We start from the raw sequence: 18,309 nt of genomic DNA on the forward strand, positions 1-18,309 counted from the left end.
AGCTGCCAAATTAGATAACTCACTCATAATTCCTTGCATACATTAAAAAAATAAGAACTGAGCATGTATTTTGTGTGCTACTGCTATAGGTCCTATAAGGGATATACAAATTTAGTGATAATCATTCATTTACTCATTCAACAATATTTCTTGAGCAGCTATTTTGTACCAAGCATTGTGCTAAAGTGCAACAGTTCACAGAACTTAGGGTCACTAAGAATAAACAGGTAATCAACAAGATAATTGCAAAGTGTGATAAGAATTCCCATGTATGAAGCAAGGTATTCCATGCTAACCACTTTGTATTTTTTGATCTTTTTTTTTGAAACAGAGTCTCACTCTGTCACCCAGGCTGGAGCCCAGTGGCATGATCTCAGCTTACTGCAACCTCTGTCTCCTGGATTCAAGCGATTCTCCTGCCTCAACCTCCTGAGTAGCTAAGACTATAGACATGCACCACCATGCCCAGCTAATTTTTGTATTTTTGGTAGACACGGGGTTTCACCATCTTGGCCAGGCTGGTCTCAAACTCCTGACCTCAGGTGATCCACCCGCTTTGGCCTCCCAAAGTGCTGGGATTTTTACAGGCATAAGCCCCCGTGCCCCGTCTGCTTTGTTTTTAATGTAGAAGATGGTGGCCTCAAATTTTCTAGAAGATCAAGTGTATTGGAGATTGCGAGAGGTTTGTTAAACGGGAGACAGGGTAGTAGATGCCGTGGCTGAATTAAAATGCCTGCTGTACTGAGTCAGCTTGAGCAAATTGTTACATGTGTGACTTAGAGAAGCCAATAGAACCTACGCTGCAGGGTTGTTTTAAGGATAAAGCAAAATAACATAAGAAGGTGCTTAGCAGCAGGCCTGACACATGGTAAGAGGTCAGCGAAGGAAACCCACTGGAAATTACAAAGAAGATACCTGCTTGGATCCTGAGCTTGCATCTGAGCCTCGCCAGGCCTCAGGCGGGACTCTGCAGGGCCTGCCCACTCCTTGCCAACCTGAGGACAGTCTGCATCAGGCAGCGAAGCAGCAGAAGCACACTCCCATATATATTAATGAGATGAAGGAATGTGAAGACCCCAACAGAATCTGTTTATACATTATACATTTCTCTTGTTGTTATTCAGCATTGATTGAGTATCCTCAAATCTGTAAGCCTTTTATAGAATGGCCCAACAACTCTCAATTACCTGCAGTCTACAGAAGAAGGTAAGTCAAGAAATGAATGAAAGCAGAGAAAAGACCCATAGTTCTTATCGTAGCCCCGAGAATTCACACCGAAGCCTTCTTTTGGCTTAGCCATTGACAAGGACCAAGAAGGGATAGTTGGGGGCCAGGCTTTCAGTCCCATGAGGGCAGGGACTGTAAATCATTTCACAGCCGCTTTGCCAGTTTCTAGCATAGAAACCGTAAACATTTGTTGAATGAAAGAAGAATGAATCACTTTTTTGTATGCTCACTATGTGTCAGAGAGTATTCTAAGAGTTTTACATATAGTAATGTTACTTAATTCTCACAAGAACCTTAGCAGAGGTACTATTATTTCCTCCATTTTCCAAGGAACGAAAGCACAGAGAGGTTAAGTAACTTACTCAAGGTTGCACAGCTACTAAGGACAGAGGCAAGAGTCAAACCCAGGCAGTGTGGCTCCAAAGTCAGTGCTCCGATGTGCTCTCCCCATTAGCACCAGAGGCGGTAGAGCCCAGATACGTGCCTCTAGCCACCAGCTCACGTTTCCGAGCTTTAGAACTGTTGCTTCTTCATTCATCAGTGCCAGCCCAGACTCAGAGAGATGTTTGACACCCCTCTCAATCTCACCTGCAGGCCACTGGTGTCTACCTTAGTTGTCCGTGCTCCTGACTTGCACAGACTCTCAGGTTCCACTTTTCCTCCACTCTTACTAGATGTTTAAAAATTCTTTTTGCATATATTGTACTTGTACACATTTATCCTTACTAGATGGTGATGTACCACTCAACCTTCCCCTTCATCTGATTTATTGTCCATGTTCAATTTTAGGTTCCTCCATTCCCCAAAAAGTGCAGACTACTTAAAAGTGATCATCTTGATATCTTTACAACTGTTTATCCAATGCCAGGCCTTGTGCAGCTATTCCTTATTTCTATTCCTCATGAGAACTCAAGGAGAGGGGTATACTTAGCCCCATCTGATAGATGTGTGCAATGATGTCCCCTGCCTGGGGTCAGCACCGGTGTGCAGTGGAGCCTGGACTCAGAGCCAGTGGGCCCAGCTTCAAGTCCATGGCCTTCTCCCTACTGGCATAGTTGACCCCACTTCCATGTTCACCTACCATGGAAAGCCCCCCAGAACAATGAAGCAGCCAAACCTTGGGGGATGGGACAGTGGATGGGGGTGGTAGAAGAAGCAAAACAAAGGGGCCTCAGAGCTCCCCAGCGGGTCTCAGTTTGGGGGAAATATCTGTTCCTGGGCGCTTCATCAGCCACAAGGGCAAAGACCTAGGACAGGCAAGAGATCCGATCTGAACTTTGATATTAAAAAGGAGGCAGTAAGAACAGAGTGATCACTCTGAGTCTGTATATTAAATGTATTTTCCCTTTGTAAAAAAAAAAAAAAAAAATGCAAAAGTTATGTTTCAACATAAAGGCAGTCTGTGTTTCATAGCTATTCTAATTTATGGGCCGTACGTTCCTGTGATTGTCTTGAACTGAATAGCCAAGTAAATAATCATCGACAGCCACAGGTAAATCACTTGGAGGTGAACCGAGCCTGTCCAGAGCTTCCAGAAATGGCACAAACATTATTTCCTAATTTTGCAGATTTCTTCATCTGAGCTCAGGAAACACTTTCTCTCGTTGGCTTTGAGGTTTGACACTTTTTTCCACTCACATCCTGAAGAGACAGCGACAAGGTGAAACGTGAGAAGTGTATAAAGCATTTTCAAGGATTCCCCGTCTAATTTGCCTTCTCAGTTTCAAGGAAATAATGCCATGCACTTCACTTCCCTAAGTATTTATTCTGTGCTACCAAATGACTACAAATGGGAAGCGATGGGAGGAGTCCAGAGAGGTGGGAGATATGGACCACACTTTTACAAAGCCTAGAACTGGGTTGATTTTTTTTTTTTTTTTTGGTGGCAAAATATACGTAACAAAAAATTTGCCGTTTTAAGCGTTACAGTTCGGTGACATTAACCACATTCCCATTGTTCTACAACCATCACCACCATCCATCTCCAGAACGCGTTCCTCTTCCTCAACTGAAACTCTATGCCCATTAAACATGAACTCCCCATTCTCCCTTCCCCAACCCCCGGTGACCACCATTCTACTTTCTGTCCCTATAAATTTGACTACTCTAGGTACTTCATATAAGCAGAATCGCACAATATTTATCCTTTTGTGACTGGCTTATTTTATATAGTATGTTTTCAAGGTTCTTCCATGTTGAAGCACGGAGGACGTGGTTGATCTTAAGCATACGAATGTTGAACCAATGGGCGCACCAAATCTCAGGCAAGTCAACCAAGAGGCAAATGCATATCCACATTCACTTGTGGTTGTTTTAAGGAAATTTAACTCTAAGCTGCAGCAATAAATCCCATGCATTTATTTAGATCCTGCTCTGTGCAAAGGCCCATGGGCGGCTGAAGCAGAAGTAGACACTGCATTTCAAGGATCTGAAATCCAGTCCAGGAGACATAGTGTGCAGATTCAAATCCAGGTATTAAGTGCTAAGTAACTTTAGGGTACAAATGAAAAGGCAAACAGGAGTTTAAGAGAGGTCATTTCAGGCAGAGGTGATTGTGGAAGAGATGAATGTTAGTGGGAATTTGAAGGATGGGTAGAATTTAGTACAAAGGAATGGCCTAGATAAAGAAAACATTCCAGACTGGCATGGGGTGAAAGCATGTTTGACAGCCGACTGTCTTTTTCACGGTTTCATCCCCAGTGCCTGGTACCACAACAAACATGTGCCTCATGAATCGGTGAATGCAGAGCCCAGAGGTGAGAAAGCCCAAAGTGAAATTTGGAAACAGTGGATAGATACTCTGGCTTGAGAAGAGGGTCCCTAAAAAATGTTGTTAGAGATCAGGATGTGGAAAAACTTTGTCAGACTAAGAAGCTTGAACTTTATCCTGAGGAAAATAGGGAGGCATTGAAGGTGGTTGATCAGGACAGTGACTATTCCACTCTTTCTAATCATAGGCGCACCAGAACATGAACACCCCCTGAGAAGCTTAAAGTGATGACAGCTGGGTAAGGAATACAGCCATCTTCATCAGGTTTATGCGGATAGGGCAACATCTTGTTTAGAAGTATCATTTTTCGGAAGCACTGTAAAGTGACAGTAGGTGGAGGAAGCTGCTAGCCAACAGACTAGGGAGGACAACATCCCAGTAACCACAAACAAGGGCAACAATGTAGCTGTTGAGATTAAGAGGAAACAGGCAGATCTTGAGGCCATGGTTGAAGAGAAGATTACAAAATATGTAGAGATCTTGAAACTCCTGGAGGACAATCGGAAGCCAGAGATAAGGACAAAGGTCACGACTGATTGATCTCAGTGGCCAGTGAAGGAGGTTTAAAGGAAAAGAAGTTTTTTGCCTTGTAGAATGTGAGGTTGGAATGAGAGACCAGGCTTCCCTATTCAAAAGAGAAGCAGAGCTTCAGGATTAAATAGCTGGAGAGATTTGATCTGCAGCAACACAAATGCGGACAGTGGAAAGGCATAGAAATAAATGAAGGTCATGAGAACACAAGAATTATGGGGAGGAGAAATGAGAAGAGAGGAAGGGAGAGCTGGGGAGGGGGACAAAAGAGAGGAGAGGAGGAGACTGACTTTGCACTTAACAGAAACTCACTTCAACTGGTTTAAACCAAAAAGGGGCATTTATTACAAGGTCACAGGGATATTTCATGGAACCCAAAAGGGCAGCCAAGATCGAAAGAAGAATGGAACCAGGAACTAGAGAGCTGTCCAGAACTAGCAATTACTCTCTTTTCTCTTTCCCTCTCCAACGCCACCTGCGCTCTCTTCTCTGTCTCTGCACCTACTTTATTCTTGGCTTTCTCCACTATGCAGATAGAGGGTCACACCTCTGAATGCATAGAGGAGCCAGCAGGGTTACATCTTTGCATGCAAAATACCAGCAGAAACTAAGTAGTGGCCCTGAATCCAATTCCAAATGTCCAGGGGAGAATGCATGTTGGCCTCTTATCTAGGTTTAGGGTTCTCCTGCATTCCATCAGCCGCAGGTGGGAGGTGGGGGTGGAGAGACATGGTATAAATATGGCTCCTGGGCTCCACCCCCACGCGAGAAGGTCAGCTTTGAAAAGCAGATCCCACAGAAGGTATAGACCGAACCAAATCAGGCAGGGGCCATGAAACCCTACCAGGTAAGAAAGCACTGAAAGCATTGCAGCTGTTTGCTCTAGAGAAGAGAAGCCTCTAGCAACCATGAAAACAGTCTTCCAGTAGCTGAAGAGGTGCCTGCAGATGTGTGCACGATTCTGTTGGGGACGAGGTGGCCGATTCAGCAGAGGAAGGAGAAGCATTCTGCCAGGGAGTGCTGCCAGTTCTGCAGTGGGCTGTTCTGGGAGCAGGAGCCTCCCCCAGGTGCAAGGGGAAGCAGAGTTAGTATTCCCTTAGCAGCAGGTGTTTTAGAGTGGGAATTCCAGCCCCGAGGGAAGTCACATGCATGAGTCACAGGCTTCTTTCAACGCTAAGATTTTGTGATTTTTCTTCCTAATCCCTCCACTCCCGCCCCACCTCCTCCTGTCTCCTCTCTGTTTTATTTTATCCAGTCACCACCTAAATCAAGGGCTCTTATTTGGAGAGGACATCAGGAAGCCCAGGAGTGTCCTAAAATTAGATGCAAAATTGTAGTGGAGAGAGTTAGGACATACATGTAGATTTCTCAGAGAGAGGGTTCAGTCAAGGGGACCAGGACCAAGAAGAGGGTGAAAAGCAATGACTGAAAGAGAAGTGCTTTGAAAGGCAGCTTACAATACTAGTGAAATAGAGAAACAGAGATGGAAGTAGGAAATACAACTCAGAAAAGGAGAAATCAGATATATTTTCTGAATACTAGGATCTAACAGCTGCTATGATTAAATTTCAAGTTTAATTTTGAGCTTCCTGGCAGCCAGAGAAACCTAGTTTGTATAGCTATAAGAAGCAGCAGTCCATCAAGGGCAATGAAGCTATTTCTAACCCTGACTTCTAAAAGAAATTTCCCTTCAAACCAAAAATATCATAAAAGTAAATATAACAATTATAAAAGTAGTAACTATTATATTAGTATAACTACTATAAGTATTATAGTATTAGTATAACTACTATATAACTATTACTATTACTTTTATTACTGTTATCACTATTACTGTTAATTCAAAAGTAATAGTAATTACTGTTTATTCAAAATTACTTTGTGGCAGGCACGAAAGTAATTTTGTAAAGTAATGTGGCAGGCACATTATATATACCATTTCATTCAATCCTGACAGTAATCTATTAAGTAGGCACTATTCTTAAGCCCAAATTACCAATGAGGAAATTGAGGCACAGTGAGGTGGACAGACTTATACCTACATTTTCAGGCTGGTAGAGAGGACACTCAGGCTGTGCCTGCCAGACCCAAGGGTCACACTCTTAGCCACTATAAATAACACAAATCTTTAAAAAGAAAAGGAAAGGGCCGGGCGTGGTGGCTCACGCCTGTAATCTCAGCACTTTGGGAGGCCGAGGTGCGCGGATCACTTGAGGTCAGGAGTTCGAGACCAGCCTGCCCAACATGGAGAAACCCCATCTCTACTAGAAATACAAAAAATTAGCAGAGTGTGATGGCGGGCCCCTGTAATCCCAGCTACTTGGGAGGCTGAGGCAGGAGAATCACTTGAACCTGGGAGATGAAAGTAGCAGTGAGCAGAGGTTGTGCCACTGCACTCCAGCCTGGGCGACAGAGCAAGACTCCATCTCAAAAAAATAAAAATAACAAAAGAAAAATGTTACCTGTGGCCCATACCCTCAAGTAGCTTTTAATCTAGCTGGGAGTAAAGACGTGCACAAACAAAACTTTAAAAGTAATAACTTTACCGTCTTTGAGAATCTACAATGATGGCTTTATTTTGGCTGCTTTGTATTATATGCGTTTTTCCTCGATTTTCCAAACAACCCTAAGAAGTATGTACTGTCGCCCCTCTGTTACTGAAGACTAGTCCTATCTGGGTCAAGTTCAACCTGCTCCACCTGGCTTTCAAAGTCCTGTATAATTTGGGTTTTTCTACCCAGCATAATTTTCCACCACTGCCCCCAAAGGAGGCAGCACATACCAAATGAAAAAGCATGGAATTCCATCCAGACTCTGCCACTTTCTTGCTCTGGGACCTTGAGTGAGTTGCTTAGCCTGCCTGAGCTTCTAGTTTCCTCAATCTATAAAATAAGAATAATGATGACTACTCTTCAAGATCTTAAAAGAATGCAAGATTTAAGAATAAGAGTCTATTATGCAGGGATCACAAGACAATTTGAGGGAGGGAGGAAGGGACCAGGTAAGAGAGGCTCCAGTAGTGATACAGTTTGGCTGTGTCCCCACCCAAATCTCATCTTGAATTGTAGCTCCCATAACTCCCACATGCTGTGAGAGCAACCCTGTGGTAGATAATTGAATCATGGGGGCAGTTTCCCCCACACTGTTCTCCTGGTAGTGAATAAGTCTCATGAGATCTGATGGTTTTATAAGGAGAAACCCATTTCGTTTGGCTCTTTTTCTGTCTCTTGTCTGCTGCCATATAAGATGTGCCTTTCACCTTCCGCCATGTTTGTGAGGCCTCCCCAGCCACGTGGAACTGTGAATTTATTAAACTTCTTTTTTTTTCCCATAAATTACCCAGTCTCGGGTATGTTTTTATCAGCAGTGTGAGAACAGATTAATACAGGTGGTGATCTATGTATTCATTTCTTCATGCAGTCAGCAGACATTTACTGAGTCTCAATGGGCTTGCATCTGTGTTGGGCACCAGAGATCCAAAATGAATGTGCTTGGGGAAATTGCAGTCTACTGGGAGCAGAAAGGGACATGTTTAAATAAGGACAGTGCCTTGCATAGTGAAAAGTGAGTAGTGATGAAGGTCTGGAATGGGCAGAAGTGTGAAGAAAGAGAATGTATGAGCAAAACTTTTTTGGAAAAGCTGACAAGCCTAGGTATCTGAGTAGACTCATGATGAAGGAAAAGATGAAGAAAAGTCTGGGTGGTGGAGATTGAGATGGGGAAGTTGGTTTGATTTGGGATAGCTTGAGTTTGAGGTGGTGGTGAGACATCTTTGTTGGCAATGACATGGACTGGCACTGGGGTGTGAGGAAAGAACAGGACACCGGTTTAGGAATAAGGACTAATAATGTGACCATTGCAATCATTAAAATGGCAAGCTTTCTGAGGAGTTGTATTAAGATTGAAGAGGAGACAGACAGCTTCATATGCATCAAAACTAACAGCAAGCTTACCTTTTAGCAAGTGTTAAAGGCATGCTACTGGGCTACTTGATCTATGTCCTGTTCTTAAATTTCTGTACCAATATGGATAATATCAGTGCTTTGTCAATAAGGACACCCTTGGAGGCATGAGGAGGAGGAGGAGACAACAAAGAAAGGGAATAGTCAGAGAGGCAGGAGAGAAGAAAGGTGATTTGGAATTGTGCAATATCCAAGGAGTCATTGTCAGCGAGACAAGAAGATCAAGGTAGCAGCTGAAATTTTTTTTTATTATTCATTTGTTTATTCATTGTTTTATTTTTTGGTTTTTTTTTTTTTTTTTTTTAATGACAAGGTCTCACTGTGTCACCCAGGCTGGAGTGCAAGGGTACAATCCTAACTCACTGCAGCCTTGAACTACTGGGCTCAAGAAGATCCTCCCGCCTCAGCCTTTCATGTAGCTGGGACCACAGACATGCGCCACCACACCCAGCTAATTTTTTAAGTTTTCTAGAGACGGGGGTCTCACTTTGTTGCCCATGCTGGCCTCAAACTCCTGGGCTCAAGCGATCCTCCCCGCTTAGCCTCCCCAAAACTTGGAATTACAGGCATGAGCCACCATGCCCAGCCAATTTTTTTTTTGAGACGGAGTCTTGCTCTGTTGCCAGGCTGGAGTGCAGTGCCGCGATCTTGGCTCACTGAAACCTCCGCCTCCCGGGTTCAAGAGATCCCCCTGCCTCAAGTAGCTGGGACTACAGGCGTGCACCACCACGGCCGGCTAATGTTTTGTATTTTAGTAGAGAGGGGGTTTCACCATGTTGACCAGGATGGTCTTGACCTCCTGACATCGTGATCTGCCCGCCTCGGCCTCCCAAAGTGCTGGGATTACAGGTGTGAGCCACCGCACCCGGCAATTTTTTTTTTTTTAAAGATAAGGAAAAGCACATTTTCTTCAGCAACAAATCAGAGAGAGAGAGAGAGAGAGAGAGAGAGAAAGAGCCTTATTTGTAAAGAAAACAGTGAGACTGTCGTGGGTTACGGAAACTGTTAGTAAAGACAAAATGGAGGTAGTTGGCATAAATGGCTTGCCTGAGAAATCCCAGAAAGAAAGGAGAGACACAAAATAGTGGGTAAATGGGTCATCAGGGTCAGGTAAACGGTTCTTTTCAACTGAGAGAAATCTCCTCCTTTGAGAAAGATGTTTTAATGTGGGGTACAGGGAATGTTCTAGAACCTACGCCCAGTAGGCTCAGTCTTCTTGTGTAAGATTAAATCAGGAAGCTTCTGACCGAAGCACATGAAAGAGAAATATTCTTAATCCTGGGCAGTAAGTTGAAGTTTGACAGTACGAACTCTTGGGGGCCAAATCTTCATAGCTATTTGTCTCTCTTGCCGGACAGCAGGAACAGAGGGGAAAAGGCAGGGGCGGTGATCTGGGTATGGGGTTGACACCTGTCTGAAGCAGTACTGAGAATCTGGAGTGTGGGCACAGTTAGGTGTCCAGGCTGGATGGTGAGAGCTTCAGGGGGATGGATGCAGTCACCGGAATGAACTCGATGAAGAAGGAGGTTTGAAGATTGTGGTCTAAGGGAGCTTCAGGAGGACTGGGGGGAATTGATGGCTGTATTGGTTTCCTTGGGCTGCCTTAACAAAAGGTGCAAACCTAGTGCTTAAACAACAGAAATTTATTCTTTCGTAGTTCTGGAGGCCAGAAGTCTGAAATCTAGGAGCCGTTCCTTGCCTCTTCCACCTTCTGGTGGCTGCAGGCGCCCCTCGGCTTGTGCCTGCGTAACTCTAGTCTCTGCTTCTGACTTCATGGCCAGAAATCCTTTGTGTGTCCCAAATCTTTCTCAACTTTTCTCTTATTAGGAACAATTATTGGATTTAGGGCCCACCCAGATAATACAGAATGATCTGATCTCTATATCCTGAAATTAATTACATCTGCAAAAAACTCTTTTCCAAAATAAACTGGCTTTCCCTAGTTTCTTATGCATCAAAACCAACAGCAGGCTTATCTTTTAGCAAATGTTAAAGACATGCTACTGGGCTCACTTGATCTATGTCCTGTCCTTGAATTTCTGTACCAATATGGATAGTATCAGTGCTTTGTTGATAAGTACAGCGTGTTCCATCCGCTGCCACCTAACTCTTAACAAGCTATCTGAGCGGAGGTGCTTGTGTGAAGGTGACACTTGCCCTCACCAATGTCATCTAAGGAAATACCCATCTTCCCTTAAGTGTCTCTCCTCCCTGCCTTCACATATCAGTGCACTATAAATGATGATGAGGAGGGTTTGTAAATCAAGAAAAAGGCCCTGTTTTCAAGCACTCCTTAATTAGGTAGGATGGATACGGCATCCTAGTTCATTTGGACGGGACAGTGGGGAACCGTTCCACCTCCTGGATATCCCCACCTGGGTCCTGCAGTGTTCCCAGGGTGACTGCTCTGTGTAAGGAGTTTGTAACTTAGCTTCTTATTCCTTATGTCAAGATCGATAGGAATATTGCGCAGGTTGAGTCCATTACTGGGTGTTACAAAAAGGTTTGGAGATTCAACATGGAATTAAAATTTCTGCTTAATTATTTATACCTCACCTTGTTCTGAAAACACTTCAAGGTTCCTTGTCAGATTATATACATTAGATCAGGGAAAAACAAATTAGAAGTTGTTTTTCTAAAACAATTTCTAAAAAAAAAGATATAGGACTTGGAACCTGAAACTGAGCCAGGAGTGAGACTGTAACACAGCAACGCATACCACAAAGTTCTGTCTGTTCACAATGAGTGGGCTTCAAGTTGGGATCAGAGAACTCTAGCAACCAGTGCAAAAAGAGAAACCTGATCAGTCACAGCATTTACAGCATCCAGGAGACAATATGCCCACAGGCCAAGTTCTTAGGAGAAGCCCAGTTAATCCTGAACTGAGAAAGACAGGAATTTCACCCAGGGTTCCTCATAATGAGGGTACTCTGTGATGAAATAAAGAGCCTTCCAATAAAATGGCCACACAAGTGATGCCTTCTGTACAGGTCTATTCCTTAGTAGAAATTCGCAGCATCAACAGCCCACCAAAGGGGAAGACAATAAAAGCAATTCTTTGTAGGTCAACATGATGTAACCAACCCAGTGCTGGCCTGGCTTAAATTAGGACTCATCTTTGGGGAAGGTTGACAGGTGGAAAATGTGGCTGGAAGAGAGAAGTGCTGACTTTAGGTCCCATTCCTCAACTATTTAATATGTTGCCATGTGGGACCGTGATAAGAACTTAGGCTTTAGATGGAGATAAAAGTGAATGTGATCACCACCACTTAATAAGCTGTGTGTTCTTAATGTATCTGCACCTCGGTTTACTCATCTATACAATGGGTGAAAAAATCCTTTTCATCGAGATCATTGTGAGTGAAAGGCAATGTAGATGCAGTGCCCAGCACAATGACTGGAACAGAACAAGTGTGTGATAAAGAGCAACTACAAAGCCTTCTGTCACGTCCTCAGGCGGTATAATCACCTTGGACAAGGTGAATTTCTTGGGCCTCAGTCTTACGTTCTGGCAAGGTATTGTAGAGTGGGTATTTCTTGAATTCCTTTTCATCTCTGGCATTCTATTTCATGACTCTGTGACATTTAAGATATAACTTTACATCAAAGAACATGAACACTAAAATTATGTTGTTGCTTTTATACAAATACTCCTCCTTCTTATTTTTTAAAGACGGAGTCTTGCTCTGTCACCCAGGCTGGGGTGCAGTGGCATAATTTTGGCTCACTGCAACCTCCACCTCCTGGATTCAAGCGATTCTCCTGCCTCAGCCTATCCAAGTGCCATCATGCCTGGGTATTTTAGTATTTTTAGTAGAGATGGGGTTCCGCCATGTTGGCCAGGCTGGTCTCAACCTCCTGAGCTCAAGTGATCCACCTGCCTCGGCCTCCCAGAGTGCTGGGATTATAGGCGTGAGCCGCTGCACCTGGCTAATACTCCCCATTTTAACAAAAGTCAGTATCATATGTGTGTTATTAGACCTGCTATAAAAGTGCGATAACTTCCAATAGTTCATTGTCGTACAATATAATCACAAGAAAGACAAGGTGGTGGGAAAGTCATAAATGCAGGTAACCAACACACCCCTTCAATGCCTACCCATTGCCTACTGGATAAAATCCCATCTTCTTTGCAGGAAGCTCCAGGGTCTTCGGCATGTGGCCCCTGCCCACTTCTGCTGCCTTGGCCCTTACCTGGTCCTTTTCATGGTGAGCCTTCAGTCTTAATGAACTGGTCGTGATCCAAATGCACCCAGTTTTCTTAAACTACATTTTACCCAAGCCAATCCCTATGTTTCAAATGCTTCACCCCGCCCCTCCAAATGGCTTCCAGAAATCCAAGAAAGAAGTTTCTAGATGGTTAATACTAACTCCTAATTTATCTTCTCTGGAAGATAGTGTCAAGGAGCAGAAATATTATGTAAGTTGATTTCTTAAACTTTGCTATGGTTTCCATTTGTCATTACTCCTTTAGCAATACCTATGATTTCTTAAATACAAAGTGCCAGGCACTGTCTTGCATACATTATTTTTTCATTTCTTGCAACATTCTTGAGAGGTAATAACAATCCCCACTCTACAGATGAGAAAACAAAGGTTAAAGGAAGCTAAGATATCCCCAAGACAGAACAACTAAGAGCCGGGTGTGGGGCTCATGCCTTTAATCCCAGCACTTTGGGAAGCTGAGGCAGAAGGATCATTTGAGGCCAGGAGTTCAGGACCAGCCTAGGTATTATAGTGAGACCCCATCCTACAAAAACTACAAAAGTTAGCCAAGCATGGTAACATGAGCCTATAGTCCCAGCTACATGGGAGGGTGAGGTTGGAGGATCGCTTGCGCCTGAGAGGTCAAGGCAGCAGTGAAGTGAGCCGAGATCTTGCCACTGCACTCTAGCCTGCGTGACAGAGCAAGACCCTGTCTCAAAAAAAAAAAAAAAATGATTAGGGAGTTGAGATTCAACCCAAGCTTCTGAAATCAAAGTCAGTGCCCTTTCTACCATACCTTACTGCCTCCCCAAAGGAGCAAATGGCATTTCCCACAAGGCTCTCTACCTGACAAGACAGATCAGACACGTGGAGCACAGCGACTACTGAGGAAATGAAAGATATTTTGAAAGTTAATGTATTCTGTTTTCTTGGTTCCAGAGAGGATTATATCTAAACTATTTTTCCTAACACACACATACACATACACACACACACACACACACACACGAGTTTATCAAAATCAGTGGGCAGTATTTATGGCAGCCACATCAGTTTGTTCCTGGAATGTGCAAGAAGTGTGAGACATTGCCCGGCCCCGAAAGAGCTGATAACCTCACTGAGGAAAGAGGACATGGAGGCCCACGATTCCATTAGACAAAGGCACTGATGCTGGAAATCGGGTGCCGAATTGTGTGTTGCAGATTATAATGTAACTCACACTACAGAGGAGGCTGGTCCAGAACCCAGTCTGGAAGCAGAACAGGTAGGGAATCTGCCCAAAATATGAGCAGGGCATCAGAACCAAAAGGATAATCCCTCCAACCCAAAGAGAAAACCCAAAAAGAATGTAATTATAAAAAAGATACATCTGTCCAAAAAAAGCAGGATATATTAACTTACGAGATGTAAGTCTTAGTTCTATTTATTCTATTTCTATAAATTTTGCATTGAAATAGAAAACACAAACTGAAATTAGAAATGCCATCTTAAGGTGTAATCTTCTACTATTGTGTCTGAGTTATTCAAGCCTTTCCACACCCATTTTAGTGGTCTGCACATGCACTGTTTTTAGATATTTATTGAGGGTCTCCTTGAAGTGCCAAGGAGCTGGCAAGGCACTGGGGACCCAGCAGTGAACAAAGGAAACCTTGTTTTGAGAAAATCACCGGTGGGACCCCCCAGAATCTGGCCTCTGCAACCCCTCCTATCTCAACTCCTACTTCTGACCCCCTGGTTCACTCTGTTCTAAACACATGGGTCTCCTGGCTGCTCCCTGAACAGCCCCAGCAACCGCACACCCCACCACTGTGCTATTCCCTGGGCAGATACTTGCGTGGTGCCCCTGCTCCTCCTTCAGAGTTTGGCCCCATTGTCACTTGATTATGGAGGCCAGTTGTAACTCTCGCTCCTTTGCCTCTCTCCATGCTTATCTCTAGAGAGCTAATCATCATCTAGCCCACCAGATGGTTTTCCTGCTTATTTGTTTATTGTCTGTTCTTCACACTGGAATGTAAGTCCCAAGAGGACCAGAATCTTTGTTTTGTTCACTTGTATTGAAGAATTTGTGTTAAAGCTCACTCGGGTTGAAGAATATTAATTTGGATTGAAGAGCACCTAGCACCTTATGGGTACCAAATAAACATGAATTGAATGCAAGATCTTTATAGAATCTTAGAGTTCTCCAAATGACAGGGTCTGGAAGATTTTCCTAATGTCTTAAAGGAAAGATTCCTAAAACTGTAAGGATTTGTTCTTTGAAATGACATCGATGAAATAAGGGGGAGTCCACTGGGACAATCTGATTCAGGGAATGAGAACAGGCCTCAATTAGCTGTTGGGACCAGCCTGGGGCCTCCTCCAAGTTGTAGAAATCCAGAAGTCAAATCATTAAATCAACTATAGACCTGCCATGTGCAAAGGAGCTGTGGCCATAGTCTGCCCTGATTTCCCACGTCACCATTTTATTTCCATTCCCAGACTCCTGCCTCTACCTCCCAGCATGCAAACTCACAACAGACACCTATCAAAGCTATATATTGATGACAGAGCCGGAAAGGCATCCTGAACTGGGTGGGGAGGGAGTGGTGGAGTGCCCCAGGGTGCCACCAAACTCTATTTTTGCAGTGTAGAAGGCAAGCTAGTGATAAGGCCCTCGGGTCCCGATCTTAGCTGGCCCCATGACATAGGGAATGAACTTGGCTTCTTGGTGCCATGTCCCTGGATAAGAAGACAATCGCTTACATTCACTAATTCAAAGCAGTAAATCTCTTAGCTTGACATTCATATATTAACTTGTTTGGGTGATGTGGGAAGACCGTATTAGGTTGAACCACAGAGTTGGCCATTCTTGTACATGAAGAATGATCCAACAGCGATAATTCCATATGGTTCATGAAGAAAATGGAAAACTAGATTTAGGTAACGTTGGCTCAGGTGGGTGTGCTTTTCAAACACGGAACAGTGGTTCATTCGTCCATGCTCTAACTCTACAATTGAGCTGAGCTCCCAAAGGTGATAATTACTAACATTTATCAAGTGCCTTTGGGTCGGAAGCACTTTCACTAAAACCATTTTATCTGATCCTAAAATGAACAATTAATCCCCACATTCATCTTACAATCAACTAACAAACATTAGGCACCTTCCAGTTCATAAATCAGTCAAAAAAACTGTGGCCTACGAGCCAAATTTACCTACAACATGTTTTTGTAGAGCCCAGAAGCCGAGAATGGGTTTTACATATTTAAAGGTTTTATGAACCCACACACATACACACAAGAATGTATGACAGAGACCATATGTGGCCAGCAATATCTAAAATATTTACAATCTGGCCCCTTTACATACAAAGTTTGCCAGTCCTGTTCTAGATACCAGGCACCGTACTAGGCACTCTTAATATGCTAATGCAATATGGTGACAGTGAGCAGACCTTTCAAGCTTCAGGCACAGTTTGGCACTGGCGTTGGGTGTGGCTACAGCAGGGAAAGAACTTGGAAAGCAAAGGTTCTGGTCCCTGTTCTGTGTCTCACTCTTGCCATGTAACCTGGGATAAGCTCCCTACACTTTCTTAAGCCAGTAGCTTCTGCTATGATACGAGCTGTTGGAAAGAAACTTTCTTTTACTATGAGGCTATCAGTTCCTTAGAACTAGCCCAGGGGCCCAGAAATGAGGACATGTATTCTAGTTTGAGGGCTTTTGAAAATCATGATGACCCAATTACTTTTCTTCTTCTTGTAAATTTAAGAATAACTTTAAAATGCTAAAAGGACAAGGGACAAGGATAGGGAGGCAACAGATTGTGGGAGAGAAAGCAACACATCTTCCAGACAGGAAATAAAGGTGTGTCATCTCTGTTTTAGGTGACAAATGTAGAATTCCCATTTGAGGGGGTCAGAATATTGTTTTTAAGCAGAAAGTAGTTTTCCATGTTTGAACATCCAAATGCAAAAAGAAAAATACCAGTACTACAGACCAAATACAAAGAGGGGAGGGGGATTAAATTTTAAAAATGCTCATGGCAATGAAAAACTGTAACTTCCAATGTGAACCAATTCATTGAGGCCTTAACATTCATTTGCTGGGAATGGAGGGGGCAGTAAAATCTGCCATCAGAGCCAACTGAGGAGCTGCAGGCTGGAAAGGTCAGCTTTGGCTAGGGATGTGCAACTCCTCGACTTTGTTAAAATGATGGTATTCGACAGAAGTTACATCTGAGGTCAAGTGACCGCAATAACAGGGGACAAGGAGCGCTCTCAAATCATTCTCAGGAATGAAAATGACATGAAACTGACATAATATCTGAGGTGAGATGAAACTCAAATCCTCAGCAGCTGAACACTTCACCTACTGATGGGCAGCCTGACCCTCGCCAATCTCATAATCATACCTGTGTCAAGAGGGGAACAGTCTTCAGCAACACAGGGCGCAGCTCCTGGCGTTTTCGGGGGGAGAGAAGGCTTTGTCTCTGCTTCAGAAATGATGTTGTTAAAAGTTTCAATACTCAGCTTTAAACCTTTCACATCAATGTCTTATTAGAAAAATTGGATTCCACCTACATGCATAGAATCTCTTCCCTTACGTAATTTGTCTCAGCTCTGGGTATTTCTTGTCTGGCATTTTCAGCAATAAAAGCTGTGTTTTAGTTGAATGACTATCTTCATATTATTTAAAGCTTCAACCCAATTCCATTCAAACTGTAAGGGAAGTCTCTAATCTGGGTTAATCATCTAGTTTCAAAACTACCTTAGGGGATGGAGGATGGGTTGGGAAAAATGATGATTGATTATAATCTCTTTGCCCCCCACGACCACATATGAAAGGAGGGTGGTCTACAGACTGTTGAATATGCTAACTCCTAATAAAGGACTGGAGAAAAGGAAGCCCATACTACATTTGAATTTAAAGTGAGTATTAAAATTAAAACCCCAAAAGGAGAAATATTACATTGAGTCAGCTGTTACAAAAAATACTTCATGCTCTATCATCTTCCTTGTAATTGCTCTAATAGGAGGTTCGGTGTGGTAGTCTTGTATTCCCAACTATTGGCGTGATGAAAAGAAGTTTTGGTGTCTATTTATTTTTTCCTGAAAAGAGAGAAGGGGACTCAAGATGTGGCCCATTTGCATAAACACAACTGCCCTGTCTTCACGAATATGCCCTGACTTCTTCCCTGCCAATACATTTAGGCACCCCAAAGCCAATAAATACAGTTGTCAGCAAGGGGATGAATCAGCATGTATTTAAATCAAAGACAGCAGTGAAAGACTACATTAGTTCTGTTCCCAGGACCTGTCAAACCACAGAAGAGATTAAACATCTGACCCTCTTCATCCCCAACATTGTTCCACAAGAGACATTTCTGTCACTATTCCTGCCACTTGGTTTTCAAAGATGCCACAATGCCTAGGGCGACCTCTGCTACATTTCAGTGTTGTTTATTGATTTCTGACCCAGTGCTTAATAGTTTTCCCAGTCCCCCTGAATGGCTTTTGTAAGCAATGGGGTTTGTACATCTCACCGATCAATACCTTTTATATTTACAATAAAATTGAAACTGCTTCTGCTGGGGGCGCAGCCCAGCATTTGTCATCCTTCAGCGAGGGAAAACTA

The sequence above is a fragment of the Symphalangus syndactylus genome, chromosome 19, assembly GCF_028878055.3.
Source record: "Symphalangus syndactylus isolate Jambi chromosome 19, NHGRI_mSymSyn1-v2.1_pri, whole genome shotgun sequence".
NCBI lineage: Eukaryota > Metazoa > Chordata > Mammalia > Primates > Hylobatidae > Symphalangus > Symphalangus syndactylus.